Here is a 12,909-nt window from a genome sequence, read left to right on the forward strand (position 1 = left end):
TATCTATCTATCTATCTATCTATCTATCTATCTATCTATCTATCATCCATCAATCTATTTGCCTGTCTGTCTGTCTCTTTGAACCTGTTCTGATGAGAGTAACATTCAAGAGTTGCTTTCCATCTTCCAATTTTCTCTTCTACTCTTTTTTTTTTGGTTGTAAACATGAGTATCACAATTTATTAGAGCATATAACTCGATGAAAGTAAAGAAATAACGTCGAGGAAGGGAGAGAGGCAGTGGAGGAAATGAAGACAGGATAAATGAAGAGAACACTTAAAAAAATATACAACGGTATTACTGCCTTCACTTCTATTGTAACAGTGTAAAAAAAGTCAGCTTTCATAAGTTTCACACGTTCAAAAGATGAAATTAATACAAATTCTCCTAAAAAAGAAGGGATTCGACTTGCAGACGGGATGAATGGCTTGCCCGAAGGACCGGGGAGCGCTGGTCTTCCCTTGACCCTAGCAGATTGTTAACGTCCTTCGATCACATTTGAGATGCTCTTTCCAGGCTTTTAGTGGCATCTTTAAGTTTTCCCACTAAATCCTGTAATTGCTCCATAGTGCAATTAAAGCTAATGTCAGGATGGGATCTAGAGTCCTCGTTCTCAACATTTAAGGTCACCAAATATGATGGTCGATACAGTCTGTGAAGTTGATTCGTCTTAATCTGATATTCCAAACGCCAAGAAACATCAGTTATAAGGAGAGGACATCTGCCAATACTTCCCAGGAGTATTTCCAGAGAATTCTTGTTTTTCTGATATTCAGTGCAAAAGAGTTCTATTCTTTCTCTGTCAAATTTACAGTCTTCTAGACACGTGCTCAGAGTTGACTTGTCAGCTTTCTGCTTTCCTGCCTCCAGTATACAAATTGCGAGTGCAGCATGACTGTGTTTTAATACCAAAGGATCAATGTGTTTCAAGTCTGGATGATCTAGCACGGCCTCATTGGCCCGGGCTTCCAGCAGGCTCCGGAAGGCCGCCTGCAGGAGAAGCGCTAAGGCGGAGATGTACTATTATTATACCCATTTCACATATGAGGAAATTGAGATAGAAAGCAGTTAAGTGACTTGCCCAGGGTCACATAGCTAGTAAAAGATCAGATTGAAATTCAGGTCTTTCTAACTTTAGGTCTAGTACTCACATTCACTCTACTGCCCACCTTTATGCTTCTTACATAGAAGATAAAGAAGAATGATATTACCATCTGCTTTCCCCTGTAGAGGAAACTGTTTTATTCCTGCCTGAGTCCTAACTAGCCTGGGATGAAGGGGGCTTTCCCCCAGGTGTCAGGATAACAGTTTACTTTTCCTCCTCTATTTCCATTTTCCTTTTCTTTCTCCCATGTTCTCTCATTTTCCAAAGAGGGACCCTTTAAGCCAAACTCAGAGAGCCTCTACCAGCCTGCATCAGGAGAAGGTCTGATTGGGGAAAATGTCCCTCTGGTCTAATTGAGAGAGCATTAACCTTAGAAGCAAGAGAACTGAGTTTTGATTCTGGCCACTCCCTACCTGCTAAACCTTGGCCAAAAGATTCTTCCTCTCTGGATCACAGTCTTTTTAGTGGAGTGGGTTGGGCATGGGGATCCCTCAGGTCTCTTTGGGCTCTCAGCCCATGGGGTTTATTGGGCAGGCCAGTACTGGATGCTCATGGGGAAGCAGGAGGTTGGGCAGACTTCAGAAGCTGATGATGCCCAGAAGCCCAGATTCCAGGCCTGGGAATGGTTTACTCAGGGCTCTGAGCCCTGGGGGCCCTGTGAAAGTACATGCACCAGTCACATATTACAGGGACTCAGGCACCATGTAAGACTTAAGCACCTCATCACAGCTAATGCCAGGAAGAGCGATTAGACAGAAAGTGTCCTGGTGTGAAAGATGGTCATTGTGGCTGTCACCAGAGCTGCTGAGCTCTTGTCCTTGACAAGTGGCAGGCACACTCCACCATAGGGGTCCAGTGGACAGGCCTCCTCTCAGCTTCCATACAATGGCCATGGCCAGAGTCAGGGCAGTTTGCTCTAAGAAGTTTCTCTGCACTATCTGGAATTCCACCATTAGGGATTCATTCCCTAATGAATTCATTCATAGGGTATACAGAAGGCTTTTTAATCACCAACAGTTCTCTCCTAATAATGGTGAGATGGAAAGAACCCTGCATTTGGAGTCAGAAGACCTGGATCTTCTCCATCTCCTTCTCTGGGAATCTCTGATTTCCTTCAGGACAGTTCAAGTGCCTTCTTCAGAGGGAGACCTTTCCTGCTTTCCACAGCCCTGCCTCACCCAAATCCAAGTCAACTGCAAGTCATGGCATTATCTCCCTAACCTTTCTGCACAGATGGTTGTTGTTTGTCCCTGGTTCTCAAAGAGGACCATGACATCAGGAAGGAGATGTCATGACCCTCGAGTGGATTGGATTTAAGTGAGCAGGACCTCGCAAAGTCACCAGCCCACTCTCTCCTCCAGAGCCATGAAAGCACTCTATTTTTAAAATGTTCATTTTCCTCCTCTTCAAGACTGTATTCAGTTTTGCTGAGTAGGTTATTAGTTGTAATGCTACCTTTTCTAAAGTACTCCAGAAACACAAAAGAGTAAATTCTTCTTAGTCTTTCTTCTTTTATTTAATTACCATGGGATCAAAGGGATTGAGATGAAGCAGAGATACCTGGATTCATCTAGGAGAGGTTAAGTCAGTATTATCTCAAATATCAAATTAGTTTCTGTAATTCCTGTAGTAGGAAACAAAACCAGTGTTCATTTGGTGATCATACAAGGAGAAAGAGTGAAAGAAAGTGACAAGGCTAGCACTCCCATTGAGCCAAGAGAAGATGAAACCATAATCTATGCATTGAGGCAGAGATTAGGGAGAGAAACTAGGAACCAGCCACTCCATTTAACACTGTGGCAGGGAATGATTGTTATCATTCAGAATGCAGAAATGACAGGATCAGGTAGGAATTGGCCACTTCAGTCTAGGGTGTGATGAAAGCAATCTGTTTCTGGCACAAAATTCCAGTGTAAGAAATAAAGGTGGAGATTTGAGTAAAGAAAAAAAATCTTTAGACATACTGAAGAAAGGTTATAGATTTAGAGAACATCAAGAGATAAATCCAGAAGAAAAGAATGACTCCATAATTACAGGAAGAGCAGAATAAAAGAGAATAATTTCATTACAAATGATTTTGGTTGAATGATGAGATCTGAATCCAAACTATAGTGAATTAAGAAGGAAATGAGAAGAAAGGAATTTGGTACACCTATTGTAGGTATATTTCTCAAGTAGTTTGGTCAAAAAAGGGAGGAGAGATATGGGACAACAGTAAGTAAATGAGACAGAGTGGGATCACTTGTATATGTAGAAGAACTTTGTTCATGTGTTCCAAAAATCTTAGTCTTAAAGCCATCTAAGTATATCTAAATTTAGATCTATATGTACATCTGCATCTTTATTTCTATGTCTGTATACAAGAACTTAGAATTTCACAAAGACTTTTGGAACTCTTTCTATGTATACATCCATATATACATAAATATACACACATACAAATATCTATTATAATACACTGATAGTGGGTGTACTTGCCACAGATCTCTCCTTATTCCCTTCCACTTCCATTGAGGTGCCAAAGTGATTTTCCCAAAGCACCTGTCTGACCATGTCACCCCTCTACTCAATAAACTCCAATGGCTAATAGTTATACATCCCTTCACTTGTTCAGAGACAGAGACAGAGACAGACAGAGACAGAGAGAGAGAGAGAGAGAGAGAGAGAGAGAGAGAGAGAACTGCCAGCCAAAGGTGCCTGGACTTCTGAGGGCCAGTTGCAGCTGCCCAGGATTTTTGAGAACTGCAACCCAGAGCTGCTGAGAACTGAGGAGACCTGATTGTGGTGCCGGTATTTTGTCTGTCTGTTTTGATATTACTTTGTCAGAGTCGCTTATTGATAGAGGCCTCAGACTTTGTTGGGCCTAGATTGATTCTGGAGGCAGAAGGTAAATTGAAGTGGATACCAGCAATGTGCTTAAATGTTGTGGTGTCTTTGTTAAGCTTTGTCTTCCCAGGAACAGAAACTGCTGAGAACTTGCCTTGGGTCAAGATGAAGAAAAAAGCCTCTCCTTGGGTATTGAATGCTGTGATCATACTGTAACCTAGTTGTAACCTAAGGGTGAATGGCCTTTGTGCTTTCTACTACCTCTTGAAAGGGTGTTTGGTGGTGATGGATGGTGTTGTAATTCAGTTGTGATCCAGGGGTGGAAAACTTTTGACTTTTGTACTTTGTGACTGACCAAATGAATGTACTTTGTTTATGATTGGAAACTAATCTCCTCTTTGAGAAGAGAGAAAACTTTGTGATTGACCAAATGACTGTATATCCAGGGGTGGAGTACTTTGTGATTGAACTGAGGACTTACTAAATGATTGAGTTACTCTGTTTTTTGATTTTCTCTTTTCTGTGAATGTTTTGCCTTAATTTGTTATTGAATATATGGAGAGTTTCTGTGCTCACAATCAGAACCTGGAAGTTGTTTGTGCTTGGTGTTATAGGTACCAAATATATTCTTGATTTTTTCAATGATCTAGGTTGTAATTAGATTGTAGATTCTTTGAGGGCAGGAACCACTTGTTATACTTTGTATTTTCCACTTCTTTAACACCTATGACACTGCTGAACATATAGTAAATGTTCAACAAAGATTTGCTTAGTTGAATTGAGAGGATAAGTGTGATTTCAAGAGGGACCTGAAACCCCATTCCAAACCCTATGAAAGAAAATGACCTCTAGAATCTTTCAACATTCTATCCAAAACCAAAAGTTATTTCTCTTTTGTGCCTGTTATTGTTCTTCTTGATTCTTAATTCTTATTTAATTAAAATTTGTATAAATATACACCAACCACCTATATCATGGCAATGGACTCTCAATGTGGGGCAGAAAAGTGTTTAGAACTTTCCCACAGCCTTTATGTGGGATATATGTAGTAAGGACTGACTCATCATGGGCTTGGGCAAATCTTTCACTTGTGAGAGGGTGTCTAAAGGATGATAGAAAGGAATAGCATCTTAGTGGACAGAAACCCAGAATTCTAGTCCAGACTCTGCTAGTTAACTGGGTATCTGTGTTTTTTCTTTAGCTGTAACATGAGGCGGCAATAATTATTTCAAAGGCCCTTTCTAGTTATAATTATAAAGCAGATGACTCTGGAACGTAACTATTATCACTATATCCTGTTACCTTCAGATACTTTAATCCTCTTCCCCTCCACCAGACAATAAAAAACAGCTTCCATCTGAAACTCTCTGTCCCAAATTCAATCCTTTGTTGCAACAATGGATTTTGTTTCATCTTGTGATATATTTGATTTGCTTAATAATAAATATTTTGTTCAAGCAAAATATTTGCTAAATTCTTAATCACTCAGCAGTTTTATTAGTTAAGAAAAAATAAAGTAGAAAAATAACCAAAATGCTATTTTCTTTCCCATGACTTAATTGATAAATCATAATCTGTTTCCATTTAATGCAATGCAAATGTCACTGAAATCACAATTCACTATTTTCATCAAGTTGGTCACATGGAGTATTGGCTTGGAATATACACAATACCACAATGTGATTGGAAATGCTTGAATTAAATTAGCTCCTGCCTCTGATATTTTCTGCATGGGCTTATTTCTTACTGATATTTGCACAGTTTGTTGTGTTAACTGTGTCTTGCATATCAATGGTGTAAATGAGCAAAGATTCAGAATTTATAGTCCAGATGGCAGAAATCTGGGTTTGGAGTTTATTTTGTACTGTTGTTTTTTTGGAGTGATTTCATTTGAAGTCATGCTCCTCATTTGGAGGGTAACTATGTAACCTTGGGCTTCCCTCTAGAGCACCAAAGAATCACAGATTTTGAGTCAAAAGGGACCACAATCCATACATGAAAATAAACTTTATTAAATGTGCCCAAGTCATTACTCAGCTTCTTCTCTAAAACCTTGAAGGACAGAGAATTTACTGTTTCTATAGGCAGACCATTCATCTTATGGGCAGCTCTAATTTCCAGAAAATTTTTCCTAATATCAGTTCTAAACAGATCTCTTTGATGCTTCTTCTCATTGCTCCAACTTCAGCCCTCTTGGGTCAAATAGAAAGAAATCTAATCCCCCATTTTCATGACAGCTCCTCAGATACTTGACAACAGGTATCATTTCCCTGCCTCCTTAACCAACTTCCTCTTATCTGAGCTAACCATACATCCAAGCTAACATTCCTTCAGCTGATACTTTTGCAAACATGGATTCAGGACCCTGCTTTATCCTGTCTTCCTCTAGATGCAACCTGGACCATCAATGTCCTTATTTAGCTGTGCCATTCCAAACTGATCACAGTAGTCCAGAGGTTCTGACTAGGGCAACATTATAATAGACAGCATTTTTATGACATTTTAATATTTCCAAAGTGCTTCATATAAGTAATCTCATTTGATTCTCATATTAACTCTACCAGGTAGGTGATATAATTGTCTCCATTTAATAGAAGATTAATTTGAGTCTGGGAGATGTCAGGTGATTTTTCTAGGGTCACATAGCTATTGTGTCTGAATCAGGATTTGAACTCAGATATTAATTTTAAAATGATTAATTTATTAACTTTAATTGACAACATTCATTCCCATGAGCTTTTCAGTTCCAAGTTTTCTCCCACTCCCTCTCCTCCTCCCTTCCTTCCTATGGTGCCATGCAATTTGATATAGGTTCTACAAACACCTTCACATTAAACATTAGTCAACTTGTAAAGAAGGATTATAAGCAATGGAAAGAACAGTGAGAAAAGGAATTAAACAAAACAAAAGAGAAAGACAGCAAGCCGTTTGCTTCAGTCTGCATCCAGGTTCCACAAATCTTTCTGTGGATATGGATAGCCTATTCCATCACGAGTCCTTTGGAATTGTCTTATAATCTTGCCTTGCTGAAATGAATCTGGTCTATCAAAGTCAGTCATCACAGATACCGTATTGTATTGTATCTGTGATGACGCAATGTGTTTGTAATTGCGTACAATGTTCTTCTGGCTCTGCTCCTCTCACTCAGCATGAGTTTACATAAGTCTCTCCAGGTTTTTGGGAAATCTGCCTGCTCATCATTTCTTATAGTACAATAATATTCCATTACATTCATATGCCACAACTTGTTTAGCCATTTCCCTATTGATGGGCATCCCCTTGGTTTCTAATTCTTTGCCAACACTAAAAGAGCTGCTATAAATATTTTTGTACATACTTGTCCCCTTCCCGCTTGGATGGCCTCTTTGGGATGCAGCCCTGGAAGTGATATTGCTAGGTCAAATGGTATGTACATTTTTATAGTCCTTTGGGCATAAGAGCTCAGGTACTCTTGTCTTTAAGTCTAACATTCTATCCACTGCTTCACCTAGCTGCCTCTAGTAACAACAACAACTAACATTTATATGATGCCTACTATATGCCAGGCATTGTGCTGAAATAAACACTTTACAATTAATATATCATTTGATTTTGACAAAAACACTGGAAGGTGAGAGCTGTTATCCTTATTTTGCATATAAAGAAAATAGGCAGACAGAAGGTAAGTGACTTGCCAAGATCACTGTAGCAGCAAGCACCCCAAGTGCGTCCTCAGGGTTTGCTGCCCATACAGGTTCTTGGATCTGCTTTGTTAAAGGAAAGCAACTCAAAATGGGTTAACAAGCTTACTTTAATCAGTCAGACATATATCGTTTACCTTGTTCAGGGGAAAAAAGTCAGCACCCCAAACTTCAAAATATACAGACAGAATTATCAAGACATTAACCGATCAAGTAGACAGCTTTCCAAACTGTCCAACCATTACATCCATACCCAGTCAACATCTGGGTTTTTCAAAGCCGGGGGACTCTCAACAACGGCTTCCCATAATTCAGATCAAATCACAGAACACTTCTCAAAGTGAGTCCCAAAACAAAGCTACACATCAGGGCTTATATAGCCTTCTCCTGGCTCAGAGAATGTAACAACCTTATTGACTCACTGGCCAATCAAGAAGTATCTACTGAAAAACAAGCCTCCCTCCCCAGGCTTCAGGTGCATTTTAGCCTAGGGGCAGGGAAGATCTTCCAAATCTGCATTCCCATTACATTGCCCAGCTGACACGGCCATCGCCAGCCACCGCAGGAACTCTAGTTTGGCTTCCGCTTCCTCTTGCTCCACGCCTTCCTGCTAAATCAGCAAGTCCAACGGGGCATGGAAGATCTTTAAATCCCATAACCCTTACAATCACACAGCTAGTAAGTGTCTGAGTTTGGATTTGAATTCAGGTCTTCCTAATTCCAGGCTTAACTGCATCTAGTACAAAGAGACTATCAACTCCTTACCTGGATGATGATGATACACCATGATATTGTGATACTTTTATCCTTTGTTGTTATTTAGCTTTTCAAAGGCTTGCATGTCTTTTTTATCTATCTTGATTGTAGGGCCTTTGTGGATAGGGATTGTTTTGATATTTCTCTACTCTCTACAATATGTTTACTCCCCACTTTATTTCATTGTTGTGATTAAAATATTGGAAACAAAATTTTACACTGAGTCAAGAGAAGTCACATGGCTTAGTGGAGATAGAGAGCTAACTTTGTAATCATAAAGACCTGAGTTCAAGTTCTGACACAGAAATACTGATTGTGTTGCCCTGGGCAAGTCACTTAACTTCTCATTGCTTAGGGAATTCTCTAAAACTGTAAGTTAAAGAATAGGTGCAAGGGGCAGATAGGTGGCACTAGGAAGAGAATACTTGCTCCTGGAGTCAGGAGAACCTGAATTCAAATCTGACCTCAGACACTTGACACTTACTAGCTGTAAGACCTTGGGCAAGTCGCTTAACCCTAGTTGCCTTGCCTTCCCCCCTCCAAAATAAATGTTGATGCTTTAATATTCAATTACTATTCTAATAATGTGCTTTACAGATCCACTTTGGTAGAGAAAGTTTCTCCAATAGATAGTTCCCTCTACCAGTGAAATCACAGAACCAGGTACTTTCCCCATCCAACATATAATTGATAAATATTTTTCCATTTATTTAACTTTATTTTTTAAAACATTCTACTTTTATTTTTCCCAAGTAACATATAAAAACAATTTTTAACATTCATTTTAAAAATTGACTTCCAAATTCCCTCCTTTCCTCCCTTCTCATCCCTGTCCAAATTGAGAAAGCAAATAATTTGATATAAGTTATACATGTGTAATCATGCAAAACATACCCATTATAATCATGTCATAAAGGAAAACAGATCTCCCAAATCAAGAAAAATAAATAAAGTTTAAAAAATGCTTTGATCTGTATTCAGACACTATCAGTTCTTTTTCTGGGCATGGATAACATTTTTCATAAGTTCTTCAGTGCTGCTTTGGATCATTGTATTGCTGAGAATAGCTAAGTCATTCACTGCTGGTCATTCTACAATATTGCCGTTACTTTGTACACAGTGCATTTCACTTTGCATCAGCTCATGCAAGTCTTTCCAGGTTTTTCTGAGAGCATCCTGCTTGGCCATTTTTAAATTTTTCAATTAATTTATTTTTGGTTTTCAACATTCATTTCCACAAGATTTTGAGTTACAAATTTTTCTCCCTGTCTTTCCCCTACCCTCACCCCAAAAATAGCTAGTCTATTGAATACCCCTTTCCCCAATCTGTTCTCTCTTATATCCTCCCCCATGCCCCGCCCCCAAACTTTCTAGTAAGGCAAGATGGATTGCTGTACCCCAGTTCCTGTGTATCTTATTTCCCAGTGGCATGTAAAAATCCAAAAATTTTTTTATACACATTTGTTTTTAAAACTTTGAGTTCTAGATTTTTTCCCTTCTTCCCTCCTCACCCACCCCCACTGGGAAAACAAACAATTCAATATAGGTTGTACATGTGTAGTTACACAAAACATTTCCATAGTAAGTATATTGTGAAAGACTAAGTATATTTTCTTTCATCCTATCCTGCCCCTCACTCATTTTATGTTCTCTTTTGACCCTGTCCCTTTTCATAAGTGTTTGCTTCTAACTACCCTCTCCCCCAATCTTCCCTCCTTTCTATCATCCCCCTTCTTATCCCCTTCCCCAAGGGTAAGATACCCAATTGAGTGTGTATGTTGTTCCCTCCTTAAACAAAATTCAATGAGAGTAAGGTTGTCCCATTCCCTTTTACCTTCCTGCTCTTCCCCTCCATTGTGACAGTTTTCTCTTGGCTCTTTTATATGAGATAATTTACCCTAATTTATCTCTCCCTTTCTCCTTTTCCCAATATAATCCTCTCTCACCTCTTAATTTTATTTTTTTTAGATATCAGCCCTTCATATTCAACTCATCCTGTGCCCTATGTCTATGTATACATGTACATACATATGCCCACACTCACATATGTATTTATACACACCTACACCTTCCTGTACATACATGTATATCTAATTTTGAAGGAATTATTCTCTTCAGTGAGTTTTTGAGATTCTTTTTCCATCTGGCAAATTTGACTTTTTAAAGCATTCTTCTCCTCATTGGTTTTTTGGGCCACTTTTTCCATTTGAGTTAGTCTATTTTTTAAGGTGTTATTTTCTTCAGTTAGGCTATTGACTCATTTTTTCATGATTTTCTTGCATCATTCTCATTTCTCTTTGTTGAGGGCCAGTGCTGAGAGAGTCCATTTAAGAAAATCCAAGCCAGTAAATTTAGATGTTGCTAGAATCTATATCCTTAACAGCCATGGCTTATCACAACTGGCATAGTTTAGCAAAAACATGTTTAGATCCAGGATATTACTTGGTTTGGAAAGCAGAATTTAGTGAACAGTGTATTGAAACAGCAAAAAAAAAAAACAATAAAGAACACAAATTCTAGTTAGCTTTGACCAATTAACTGGGAGTGGAAGGTGTACTAGTCTCCAGGATCAATTGACATAGGAATTAATTGCATATGAACAAATTAGGCAGGCTGCAAAAGCATCATGGTTTAAAATACCAGGGAAAACATATAAGATTTCTTCTTTCACAAAAATACAGCAGGGCCCACAAGAAGCATTTGAGGACTTCATAGCACGGACTTGCACAGGCTATTTCTAGGAGCATTTCTGACCATGCAGAAGCAGAAAGAATTTTACAAAAGCTAGCTCAAGAAAACTCAAATGCAGATTGCCGGAGAGTCTTGGCGGGGGAAGACCTAGCATGCCAGTCATTGAAATGATTCAGAGATGCCAAAATGTGGGGACTACACACTTTCAAGTGCAGGTTATAGATGCAGCTTTTCTTGGGAAATTAAATGATAATAAGGCTTTAAAATGTTTCAATTGTGGTAAACCTGGACACATGAAAAAAGCGCTAAACTCAATGGGTCTCTAAACTGACACTGTCTACGCCTTGGCCAAGGTGTCATAGAGGCAATCATTGGACATCACAGTGTAGATCCACCTCTGATATTAATGGGCAGCCTTTAAATCCTTCTTGAGGCCAGCTTTGGCCCCATCAAACAATTGGAGCAGCTCTGTCCCTGATTCAACCCCCACCCACACCACAAAGTCCACAATAGATACCCTTATTCATGCCACCCTGGGAAGTGCTGGTTTAGATCTTAGTGCTTGAAAGGTGTAATGTAATGCCAAGGAAAGACTACTTCCCAGGTTCAAAATACCAGCATCGGTGCTCTCCATTTTATTCAGTGACCAACCAAGAACAGAGAAGATCAAAACATGACATCATTCCAAATACAGCATTTACTAAGGGTGATTAAATAATCTCCAAGTACTACCCCACCCCAGGACCTTCCAATCATTCAATCAATTACAAAGTCTCTGTCCTAAATACTTCTCCACCCCTAGGCTATACCTTAATTTAATCCACTACAAAGCCCCTCTTCTCAAATGGAGATTAGTTTCCAAACATAAGGTCAAAAGTTCCCCACCCCTGGATCACAATTGAATCTACCCCAGAGTTACATCAAGTTTAAACACAGCACTTAATACCCAAATGGAGGTCTTTTCTTCATCTTGACACTAGGCAAGTTCTCAGCAATCTTAGTTCCTGGGGAGACAAGGCTTAGCAAGGCCATAAGATACATTGCCAGTCCCTTCATGAATTCATAGTCTGTCTGTAGAACAGTCCTAGAACCCCTGAACACATTAGCAAAGCCCTCTCCCAGGATTTCTGTAAACATACAACCAGAAAATCCTTCTTCAGGGCTTCTGAACCAACAGAAAGATTCCCAGACCCCTGCAACAACAGCACTGTCCTTCACCAGTGGACAGTATTCACTCTCTGTCTGCAGGACAGTCTCAGGAGCTCTTAGCCAACAGCCAGGTTCCAGGACTTCCTCAACAACAGGACTGTCTTTCACCAGTGGACAAATCTGGCAAAACAACATCAAAACAGACAGACAAAGTACCAGCAAAACAGCCATGTCTCCTCAGTCCTTGGCAGCTCAGGGGGCAGGTCTCAAAAGTCCAGGGCAATTCAAAGTGGCCCCCAGCAATTCTCTCAGTCTCTCTCTGCCTCCACGAGGTGCTGCTTCCAAAAAGATCTTCCGCCTCTCTCTTGTCTCTCCAAATCTATGTCACCAGCTCCTCCCAGTTCAGGACTTTCTTTTCACATCAACAAGCCCATCCCACAGGTGGGATTAACAAACTCTGGGTTTTAACACAATCAATTTGAAAACCAAGCCAATATAGGGGAATCTTTAAATGCCATTACTATCACAAAGGAGATTCATTTAACTTCCAAATTTCCTGTTAACTATGTCCCCATGGCTGCTTTTGGCCTGTTGCAAACAGGAACAGTAGGTCTTATCTTAGGGAGGAGTTCACAGGCTCTCCAAGGGTTGCTAGTTATTCCTTGTGTTATAAATTTTGACTATACTGGAGAAATAGAGGCC

The 12,909-nt window shown here is 39.6% G+C and overlaps 1 pseudogene; it reads right to left on the minus strand.

Annotated features, from left to right (window-relative positions):
- Positions 1-297: 297 nt before the first annotated feature.
- Positions 298-8,267, minus strand: LOC138161105 (COMM domain-containing protein 3 pseudogene; annotated as a pseudogene).
- Between the last annotated feature and the right edge of the window lie 4,642 nt (positions 8,268-12,909).

Source organism: Petaurus breviceps, unplaced genomic scaffold, assembly GCF_028583685.1.
Source record: "Petaurus breviceps papuanus isolate PSGF00001 unplaced genomic scaffold, PetGlider_PUasm1.0 118, whole genome shotgun sequence".
Taxonomy (NCBI): Eukaryota; Metazoa; Chordata; class Mammalia; order Diprotodontia; family Petauridae; genus Petaurus; species Petaurus breviceps.